Consider the following 11,078-nt stretch of genomic DNA (forward strand, 5'->3'; position numbering starts at 1 on the left):
GTCTAGTCCCTTGCCCCATTCTTCCTCTTCCTTTCTGAGACATCCTGAAAAAAGACTGTCTTTGGCATTATTGAATTATGAGCATGTTTAGAATTTGGCCTGGGGCTGCTGCTTTTCATTTAAGGTTGGTGGAAACCTGCAGTTTTGGAAGGGCATGGTGGCAGCACAAGGCACCTTTTGGGTTCACCATAGTTTTGTCTTGTTTCAGAAGGGTCCTGATAACCAAGTGTGACCTCCCTCAATTGTCACATCTGTGTGACTCTGCCCCTAGGCCATAGCTGATTACTCTTGGTGCAGACACCTCACCCAAACTCTCTCATCTGAGAAATCCCGATGGAGAGATGCAGAGACATACATTTCTGAAGCAGTCACATCAATGGCATGAGGTGCATGGATGCTAGCTGCTGAGGTGTCTGGAGTTGTCCTAATTCCTTCCTTGCCTAGATCTTCTTTGTTAATCTCTTCCTTTAATTGAGTGACACACTCAACAGTCTTTGAAAAGATTATTTTTCTGCTTATTAGTTTGCGCTAACCCAAGTTAGTTCCTATTGCCTGTGAGTGCATGCGTGCGCGCGCGCGTACACACACACACACACACACACAAACACACACACAGAACCCTTAATTAAAACCATTGTTAGAAGGAGCACTGGGCAAGGAGCCAAAGCACCTGGATTCATTCCTTTACCTCTGACACCCCCATCCCTATCATCACATCTATCTCTATCTATCTATCTATCTACCTCTCTATCTGTTTAAAATATGGAACGCTCACGAGTTTGGGTGTCATTCTTGCGCAGGGGCCATGCTAATCTTCTCTGTATTGTTCCAATTTTAGTGTAAGTGCTGCCACAGTGAACACTATCATCACATCTTTAAATGTCAGACTTATTATCCTCCCCTATAACCAGAGCTGAAACTCTAAGTGAAATAGAAATAATAATGATAAAAAGCAATGATGATAGCAATAATAATACCTGCAATTTCTTTTAGCACTTTTATACCAGGAACTGTGCTAGGTGCTTTACTTAAATTATTTTATGAACCGAATCCTCAAAAACAATATTGGCTCAAAGTAGCTTAAACATAAGGAAATGAGTTATTTTATTTGTAACGAGCAGTTCCTAGCAAGGGCAGCTTGAAGCTTGGTTAACTTAGAGGCTCATGATGTTATCAGGGACCCAGGTTCTTTCCACCTTTTTGCTCATTTGGCTCTGGTCTCCAGGGTAGTACCCCTCATGACTGCAGAATAGCTGTTGAATTTCCAGGAGCCACGTGGAACAAGACAAAGTTTAGCAGAGGGATAGTGTCTTCCTTGCATCTCTTTTTTAAGTACAAGAAAAGCTTTTCCCCTGGATCATCCCTCTCATCTCAATGGCCAGAACTGCACCATACACACATTGCACCCAATCCAATCATTGACACGAGTAAGATCACTGCAATGGGCTTAGATGAAGCACAATTCAACCCAAGTTGAGAGGGAAAGAAGTGAAACACTCTGAGAAAAAAAAAAAATGAGGCCTCTCCCAGCAGAGAAGGGAAGAAACTGCTAGTTAACCAGCAGTGCTTGCTACAAACTTTGTGAGATGCACAAGGGAGATAAAGTGACTTGCCCAAGGTCAGACAACCAGTTAATGGCAGATGTGGGATTTGAACCTAGAGCTGTCTCTAAAACCTGCTCTCTTAACCTATGCTGTGGGAGGCAGTTGTTCTCGCTAGATTCTTTTGCCTTTGAGGAACTTAAGTCACTAAAGCTATCCTGGCTGCTTCTGGAGAAGAACTGGTGTGGGGACTACCAGTCAGTCAGATACAAGAGACTTAGCAACAGAGCAAACTTACCCAGCTACGTGGACACCTCATTCAACCCCTTCTCTCATGGCTTGCTCAATTCTCTTTAGCCACGGTGGGGAGCAAACATAAAACAATGCCAACTAGCAAACAGCAGGCTTCAGTCTCAGATTTCTGGCTTTCTGAGTATCATAAGTGAACAAATACCCCTTTCCATGTCCTTCCATTTTTCCTCTTATGCTGGTATTGCCTCCTTCAGGGAATTCTTCCTAAACTTCAATCATTTGGTTCTGGTAGGGACTTTCAATGACAGTGCCAAGAAGTGACATCAAAATACAGCAAAACCTTGGTTTGTGAGCATAATTAGTTCTGGAAACATGCTTGTAATCCAAAGCACTTGTATATCAAAGCAAATTTTAAGAACCATTGGCTCAGTTATGATCACGTGACATTTGGCATAACATACTACTCATATTGCAAGACATCGCTCATTTATCAAGTTAAAATTTATCAGAAATGTTTGCTTGTCTTGCGGAATACTCACAGAACAAGCTACTCGAAACCCAAGGTTTTACTGTAGTTGACGATGGGAAAGTACAGACGCCAACCAATCAGAAGGGACATTTGCATCAGTGGTGTAGCAGGTCCTGGAGGCCCCTGACTGGATCAGCCCTAAACTCTGGAGTTGCTGGATCATGAGGAAGTCCAGGCTGTCCAGGGAGGGCCACATGGCCATGGAGGGGGAGGATAGGAAACTCAAGAGGCTTAGGCCAGTAGGTATTAATTAACAGGTATGGAAATATTTCTTTTAATCAGTTCTTAATTTCAGATACTGCATTTATCAGTTCTAGAATGTCTACTCGATTTTTATAGGATTCTAATTCTCTGTTGAAATTCTTTATCTTCACATATATCGTGTCCTTTTCCTCTAGTTTGTTAAACATGTTTTATAATACTTATAATAAAGTCCTTGTCTGCTAACTCAAATATCAGAATCATTTGTAGGTCTGCTTTCATAGTCTGATTCTTCTCTTTATTATGAGTCATATTTCCCTGCTCCTCACATGTCTCATAACTATATAAAGGAACCATAAATGCTGTAGATGATATTATTTTCCTCCAGTGGTGATTCTCTTTTTCTTCTGTTACCAGGTGGGGTAAGAGGCAGATTGTCCCAATCTAGTCAGGGATTCAGCCACATGGGGGCTTGACTGCAGCTTTATTAGTCCAGTCCAACACTGGGTTATCTTGTTACTTGGAGGGGGTCCATGCAAGGTTTTGATTGATAGCCTGGCAGGTCTCTGTCTTTCCAACGCTCAAAGCCTATAGAAGATTCAGTCTGTTCTTAGGAGCTCAGGCTCTTTGGTCTCTTGCCCCACACAGTTTAAAATTTTAGCAAATATTGGGGCACCTGGGTGGCTCAGTCAGTTGAGCGTCTGACTTCGTCATGATCTCACAGCTCGTGAGTTCGAGCCCCGCGTCAAGCTCTGTACTGACAGTTTGGAGCCTGGAGCCTGCTTCAGATTCTGTGCCTCCCTCTCTCTCTGCCCCAACCCACTCTCATTCTGTCTCTGTCTCTCTCAAAAATAAATAAACATCAAAACAATTTTTTTTAATTTAGCAAATATCTTGAAGGGGACACCCATCTTATGTTTGATGCAGCCCTCCTCCTTCTAATAGGACTTTGTTTCCTATGTACTGAAAGTCTGGGAAATTTCCCTGTGCTATTAGATACTTCTAGTGCAGTGTCTCTCACTCCATCTCGGAATTCAGCAAATGTCCCCCATGGGGAAAACTAAGCATGTGTTTAGAGCTACTCTAGATTCCACTATTAGGCTCCTCCAGATCACACCGTCCAACAAAAGCTCTACTGACTTCTTTGTCCCAGTAAAAACCTTATGCCTGGGTCAACCTCTATCCTTGGCCTGTGCCCAGTTTTGGCAATTTCCCCAAGGGAAGAAAGTGGTCAGAGATTATCAGTTCATTCAGAAAAGGCTCTTTTCTCTCCAGAATTTTAGCTCATCAGTCCTTGTTGCTACCAAAACTCTCTAATATCTTTTAAAATAGTATTTCTGTAACTTATCCAGCTTTTTTTCTAGTTGTTTCAGCAGGAACATTGAATTGTTGCTACCTACTGCATTCTATCCAGAAAAATAAGTCCTATTAAATCATTTCAAAATTTAGCCATGGCATGGTCATAAAGGCATATGTGGCCGAATTAGCCCAGATCATGCCATGGCCCCTTTTCTGCATCTCTACTACAGCAAGGACAGGTGACCCAAGTAGACCAACTAAAGTTCTTCTGCACTGGAAGGGGGAGCCAGAACCTTTTTATTTTTGCAGTAGGTGGGAGGTGTGGGACTAAGGCATGAGAATAAGTCTGGAATATTCCACTGGCTCGGTCTTTCATGCTCATGGAAGAAGCTAGTCTCCAGTAGGAGGAGAAGAAAGGAGAAGCATAGGAGCGCCCAGACGATGTTGGAGTCCCTGGTTACCTGAGCCACAAATTTCTTTTTCGCCTGAGCTAGTTCCAGTCTCTTGAGAGGCTGGGCCAGCTTTATGTTTTTGCCCTTGGCTTTATGAGACACCCTAGGTCAATCCTTTTCTTCTTAAGCAAGGTAAATGTGGCTTATGTTACCTGTAACTCAAACAGTCTTAGCTAAGACTGCTCCTTTAATGATGGGCGGGTGTAGAAGGGCCGAGTGAAAGGGGTCTCCCTCACTGCACAGAAGGAAGAAATGGAGGATGGGTGGTGATAGTGCTGAGACCTCAGTTTGAAATCATGAATCCTTACCCCAAGGACAGATGGTGCTTCTGGACTCTGGACACCCAGCCCACTGTGGGAGGAACATCAGACTTGCTCAAGTTATCTGAGTCTGTCTGCCAAAGCCACACTGTTTTATGCTAACCAAACTGGGAAGCTGTTTCCCACTCTCAACAATATTCAACAATGGGAAGGAATGGAAACAGGAAGATTCCTGTGTTTGCACATTTTACCTACTCCTAGGGCTCCTGACTTGCAGATGAGCCTGAAGTTTACACCAGAGGGTAAACAAGATAGCTATTTGGACATCACACACCACTTTGCCAGTTTCCGTTCTCTTGAATTATTTACCATCTAATTGTCTGCATTGAAACAGAATCTGGAAACACAGAGTCAGAGATGTAGCCTTATTTGTGAGTCAGAGAAGGAAAACTAGAGTCCAGAGAAGTACCTGGAGCAGGAAAACTTCATGGCTTATTGAAGTTCTCTTGCTTTGGGAGGGCTGTGAGTACAAAAGGGTAGGGGAACCAGAGCATTAGCTGATAGAGCCACAGGCTGGAATTGTCCTAGAACTAACTGGTTCGGTCTCTCCTGTGGGGCCACCATCCCTGAGCACCAGTCTGGATGTACCCTCTGAGCCTTGATTTCTTGTCTGCAAAAGACAGACTGCAAAGGGGGGTGGGATGGAAAAATAAGCCTCTCATTTGTTTGTTTGTTTATTTTTAATATTTATTTATTATTTCTGAGAGACACAGAAAGAGAGAGAGAGAGAAACAGAGCATGAGCAGGGGAGGGGCAGAGAGAGAGGAAAACACAGAATTGTAAGCAGGCTCCAGGCTCTGAGCTGTCAGCACAGAGCCTGATGTGGGGCTCGAACCCACAAACCACAAGATCATGACCTGAGCCAAAGTTGGACGCTTAACTGACTGAGCCACCCAGGTGCACCCCTCTTTAGATTTAAAAGATGTTATGAAAAACTTTATTTTCACCATTGTACCAATAATTTCCCATAGGAATAGATACTAGTAGCTGTGAAAAAAAAGAGAAAAATATTCTAAAAATAATTCAAGCAGTAACACAGAAATCTAGAAAAGCTTAGAAAAGTATAATAATAAAACTCATTAGTAGTCTCATTGCTTGATAAAAATCAATCACTCATTATATTTTGATGTATTTTCTTCCAGTCTTTTTTTCTAACCAAATATCTATAATATAATTGGAAAGTATTAATTATTTAAATATTATTTAAAAATTTTTTAATTTTAGAAAGAGAGGGGAGAGGGGCAGAGGGAAAGAGAATCTCAAGCAGGCTCCACATTCAGTGTAGAGCTGGTTGCAGGGCTCGATCCCATGACCCTGGGATCACAACTGGAGCCAAAATCAAGAGTTGGATGCTCAACTGATTGAGCCACCCAGGCACCCTAATATAATTATATTATTTAAAAAAATTATACTGTTATATTGCCTAGTTTTTTCTATTCAACATTTTGTAGTGAACCTCCCCCCCCCCAGGTCAATAAATATTCTTTAAACACAAAATTTTTAATGGCTAATTGTTTTCAAATAGTTGGTTGTAAAGAGATCTATGATTAAAATATTATTAGGTAGGATTCAATGGATTCAGTTTGACTTCACATAAAATCTAACTGGGGTACTGTGAAGGATGCTGATAATAATACGGAGTCACAGATTGGATACAGAGGATCAGGAGCAGAGGTGGAAATCACTCTTCACTACCAGGGCAATTGCCCTGGTGAGAGAGAGAACGTGATGGATGGATGGTCAAGGCAAGGGGTGGATGTGAGCAGCCAGGTGAGTGGGGAGCAGATCCTAGAAAACCCGTGACCCTAATCATTGGATTTAGTAATAACTGCTATGGTGCTATTTCATATGCTATTATGGGCTAAAATCTAGAGTCCAAGTGCCACCTTTATATTCGTATTTCCTTCCAGTCTTTTTTCTAAGCATAAATATTTTTACATAGGTGTAACCTATACTCTGAACATTTTTATTAGTTGCTGTTTTTTTTATTTATACATATGCAGTCTTCTAGTTTGACTCGTATAAGCTTAGGATAGGGGAAAAGATACTGTATATCAATAGAAAAAGACGATTTATCCATTTACTAGTTAGGGTCTTAGTTACACCAATTTCCACTCAAATCAACATGATTTTGAAATTTGCAAGGGAAACGGTCCACAATTTTTGGGAGGAGAGAGACGTACACATTGTGGAGAAGGCTGATAGCTCCTTTTCCTCATAGGCAAGTATGTGGAAGGAAAAGGGGTAAGTAAAGGCATGTCAGGGAAAGTCAGAGAAGCATCCACACCTGCTCATTATATCAAATGTCTAGAGACTCTCTAAATAATTCAGGTGCAGCCAGCTCCCTCCAGGGGCAGGTGCTGCGGAGAGTTTCCAGACAAGCATCTCCTCTTGCAAAACTGGAGCAGACCTAGGATCTGATTACTTGAAAAGGGGTCTAGTTAGTAGCCATGGCAACCCCCTTCTTCAGCCTTACTATTTACCTTGGGTTAAGGTACAAGAAACTACTACTGCTACAGCCCGCTGTGATGGGGAAGAGCTCTGAAGCCCAGCTGCCTGGGTTCTAATCTAGGTTCTACTACTTCTTCACTGTGTGACCTTGGGCAATTTACTCAACCTCTCTTATCCTCAGTTTCTGTACTTGTAAACTAGGGATAACAATTCCTTCATTCACATTGTGTGACATCGTATGCAAGGCTCCTACTATAGTGCTGATACACAATAGCTATCTCCTTAGCAGGTCCCCAACCACATTTCCTAGGAAGAGATGTATGGACTTTAAATATACGAGGAGTATCCAGAATTAAGAGAAAGATATTCCTTAGAACAAAATAAATATAACAGCTAACAGTTATTGAAGGTTTACCATAGGTTGGACACTGTGCTGAGTGTTTTACATATAATCTCACAAAACCCATTTATGGGTAAGCATTATCAAAGTTCTGAGAAGTTAAGACACTTACCCCAGGTCAAACAGCTAGAAGGTGGTAGAATCAAGGCCCAAACCCTGTTCTGTCTCTTACCTGAAAAACAGCCTGCGTTCTTACCTTTTAGGTAAACTGGTTTCTGGAAGTTATTTTACTGTGCCAGCACTTCATCTCCAGGTGAATCATTTGAGGATGGCAGTGGGGTATAGGGCAGACCTCCTTAGGTCCATGGGGCCAGACTGCCCTCTAGTGTTAGAGGGATCTTAGGGCTAGACGGAAAAAAGAGTGAATTGCTTTTCTTCTGAGATGGCAGTGCACAGTCTTCCCTTCCAGCCTGGAGTGGGTCTGTGTAGTTTAGTGCCTTCCTATTAGCCAGAGTTCTCCTAGGAACTGGAGTCAAATAGGTGATAAACACTGGGAGTTAAGGAGAAGAGCTATCTTGGGGTAGGGCAGCAATTCCCTAGACAGCTTAAGCTTTGAACCATTGGACAGAAGGAGTGTCTCCTATTCTCAGCACATGGCACATAATAGGTGCTCAGTGAGTATTCAGTGATGTTTTAAATATCATTCTCACTAAAGAGGGAGTTCTACCAGCAAGAGCAGTTATAAAGTTGTTCCTTGACTTTTGGCAGAAGCACTAGCAGAAAAGACACTGTACCATGTAACCGACCTTCCACTCCAATAGACTCCAAGAGCATGTTCACGTTCATGACTAGATGAGAATGATGGCACTCCTCAGTTGTTTAGAAGTGAGTTGGGGTCAGCAAAGATGTATGATCATTTTAGGCTGCCACACTCATACCAAGACCCTAATGGTCCAAGGGTCTCAGAGAGCACCCTCCCTCCCTTCCATAACTCTGCCAAAGTAGTCTGTTTCACTGGGTGGTCAGGGAGCACCTATAGGCATTGGTCCCAGCTGGGCTACTGGGGAGTACAAAGACAGATACACCAGGAAGGGCCCTATTGCTAATTTTGTGGATAATGTTGATGGAGCCTCTTCCCTGAGCTGTGTGTTCAATCCATTGCCGGAATCTCTCCTGACAGGTAGGTGTTAGTCCTCTACTTGTTCCAAATAAGGAAACTGAAGGCCATTTTGGTAAAAGTAACTCTGCTAAGTTCACACAATTTATAGGTGACAATGCAGGTCAGTAGGACTCCCAAATGCAAGTTCTTTCCAATATGTCACTAGACTACTTCTGTGGAATAACTGGACTCCTGTTACTGTTGCCTTTCTCTAAAATTTGAGAACCTCCAAGAGAATTACCCCCATGGAGCCATCAGTTTACAAACAGATGGCTTTTTTAATACTTTGGTGGTCTAGCTCTCTCTAGTCTAATCTCCTGCAGATCCTCAGTCTGTACACTCTGCCTGGGGCAAGTCTTAACTCCCTTGCTACTCTCCAGGAGTGCCCAGGAATTTCGCCCTTTCTCCATCTCCTACAGAGCAATTAGGCTTTCCCACATCCTACCACAAAACGTGATTTACAAAACTCATCAATGAGCTCAAGGAAACAAAGGAGGCTTCTAGAAAAATCCACTCCTTAGAGGGGGGTTAAGGTAATTGTGACAAACAGTGCTAGTAGCTTACCCAATGGTTACCATTTTCTCTTCCTTGTGAAGAGGATCCTGATTTTTGTTCAGGTAGGAGTGTGCTCAACTGTAAAGCTGTATTTCCCAACCTCCTCTACAGCTAGAGTTGCCCACATGGCTGCATGAAACAGTTCCTCCCTATCAGCCATGTTGTTTAGGTGAATGGATCCCCCTTCCAGTTCCCTGAATCAGGATAATTTTCCTCCCCTACCTGATTTCCCTTCTTCCTTATCAATAGACTCTTACTTCTTGGTGCTACAATATGGCCAGGTAAAAAAGTCACTTCCCAGCTCCCTTGTAGAAGTGAGGAGGGGTGTCACGAACCAGTTCTGGACAAGCAATTGGATGGGTCTTCCTGGAAAGTCACTTAGATGAGGCAGCTGGCACATACTCCTTTGCCTGAGGTTCCTCCTCCTTCCTGCTATCTGGAACCGAGTGTAGGGATACCACTATCACGTGCAAGAAGGCCTTGCCTTAGGATGGAAGAGCAGAAACCAAAAGGAGCCCGAGTGCCTGATGACATCACGGAGCCTTCACCTCAGCCTCAGCCCTGGGATGCCTACCTCCAGACTTCTTACATGAGACAAAAAATGAACTATCAAGTTCGAGTCCCAGTTGTTTGGATTTCCTGTGACAATGCAACTCAATTCCTACATTTACTACAGTGATGGACTCAGGCCAGTTTAATAAGAGTGGAGCTTAGGACTTTTGTTGGATTGTAGTTTTATTTGATGCCCCCTCCCACCTCCCAATCCCCCAACCCACAACACAGCCAGCTTGCTGCTGGCAGATGTCTGGAACTGTGGTTCTCAAAGTGTGGTTCTTGGATTGGTGGTGGCAGCAGGAGCTGGAAATTTATTAGACATGCAAATTCTTAGCCCTTACCCCCGACCTACTGAATCAGTGATCTATTCTAATAACACTGTAGGTGATTCTGAGATTCTCAAGTGTGAGAACCACTGACTTATAGAGATCTATAGAGAAACAGAGCCAAACCCTGATCAAATCCTATCTGAACTACGTGTCGACTTCCTCAGTCATATAACCCAATAAATACACTTTCTTTTGTTAAACTAGTTTGAACTGAGGTACTTGTACCTGAAAACACTCCCACAGTTGCTGCCTCATGGGCACTATCCACACAGGGCCCAAAATACTACCCAGAAATGTCTGTTCCAGGTGCATTTGAGAGACAGAACTGAGTAGTAATCCTATCAACAACAGCCCTGAGTCAAAAAAGAGACCTGATTAAAGTCTTAGGCAAGATTGCCAGAGGATTCATCTGAATATGCAAAATCTTCGTGTTTGCTCGGAGATCTGGGAATGGATTTCTAGTTCAGAAGCACACACGCTGCATGTATTCTACTTTATACTGCAGCACTCACGTGTTAAGTGTCTAGAGACCCATGGTCCCTTGCTTTGCTCTCACCCCCTGCATAGAGCAGGCCTGCTCCTCTTGGACAAACAAGGACCACCTCTTCTTTCAGGCAGAGCATGACATTCACCTTCTCTTTCCCAGACCCCAAATCAGGTCTCTGCTGCTCACACTGTTCTCAGTAGCATCTGCCCATGTGCTCTACATACTGAAAGGTTTGATCTCAGGCTCAGTGCTGTTCCTCCTTACTCACGTGGAGGGCAAGCTGGGCTTCTAGTGACCAGATAAAGCGGGGATGGGAAAGTCTGGCTTCTGAAAACTGCTTCATGAGTAACATGAGAAAATTCTGGTTTCTTGTGGAGTACAGAGCCAAGCCCATAGCTGGGCACCCAAAAAAAAAATCACAAGTGATCAACTCGCGCCTATTGAGCGCTTGCTAAGTGTCCATGCTGTGCCAAATACTTACGCTACCACCTATGACATAGGAGGTGTTACAGTCCCAGAAAACTGAGGCTCCCAGAACCTAAGTAGCTTGTCCAAAGTCACTTGTTTAATAAGTGGCAAAGCAGGGATTTGAACACAGGTATATATAT

At 43.2% G+C, this 11,078-nt stretch overlaps 1 non-coding gene across 1 annotated transcript; it reads right to left on the bottom strand.

Annotated features, from left to right (window-relative positions):
* Nucleotides 1-756: 756 nt before the first annotated feature.
* Nucleotides 757-862, bottom strand: LOC124507331 (U6 spliceosomal RNA). Its single transcript, XR_006960986.1, has one exon. It is a non-coding gene; the product is annotated as a U6 spliceosomal RNA (small nuclear RNA).
* Nucleotides 863-11,078: the final 10,216 nt, after the last annotated feature.

This window comes from Lynx rufus, unplaced genomic scaffold, assembly GCF_022079265.1.
Source record: "Lynx rufus isolate CCGP_SWC_20201006 ecotype Redwood Valley unplaced genomic scaffold, mLynRuf1.p SCAF_11, whole genome shotgun sequence".
In the NCBI taxonomy this organism is placed as follows: Eukaryota; Metazoa; Chordata; class Mammalia; order Carnivora; family Felidae; genus Lynx; species Lynx rufus.